Genomic DNA, 531 nt, shown 5'->3' with positions numbered 1-531 from the left:
ATCCATCATCATCGTTTGGCGTTGCATCTTTTTGTCTGATTTCCGGAATAGAAGAAGCGAGCGATATTTTCTCACCTGCACCCGCACCCGCACCCGCACCCGCACCCGCATCCATCCACCCATTTTCTATCCCAATCTCCACGTGGCTAAAAAAAAAAAAACTCTTTCTGTGGGGCCACTCTTCCCGCCCCGACATGGCGGAGCCACCCCGTCTATTTCGGGCGGCCCAATTGGTGTTTGACGTAACTACCCCACTACAAACTTTCGACGCGTAGTCCCACCACCTTATCTGAAAATCAACGGTTATCAAGTCAACGGGAAATTAGATATCTCTAATTATAAGTTTGAAAACGAAAGACAAGCAGTTTCGATTATTTCTGACCCCATTGATTTCGAAATCTCAGTTGAGTCTGTCATAAACTCTTCAACTTATTCTTCTTCGTCTCTTAGAGCGCGTTTGGTAACGTTCTCTCTTTCCCCTGCAATCTCGCATTGCTCTTTAAACTCTCTCGCTTTTGTTCTATTTGTAAA

The sequence above is a fragment of the Telopea speciosissima genome, chromosome 1, assembly GCF_018873765.1.
Source record: "Telopea speciosissima isolate NSW1024214 ecotype Mountain lineage chromosome 1, Tspe_v1, whole genome shotgun sequence".
NCBI classification, from domain to species: domain Eukaryota; kingdom Viridiplantae; phylum Streptophyta; class Magnoliopsida; order Proteales; family Proteaceae; genus Telopea; species Telopea speciosissima.
This window is presented reverse-complemented; position numbering follows the sequence as displayed.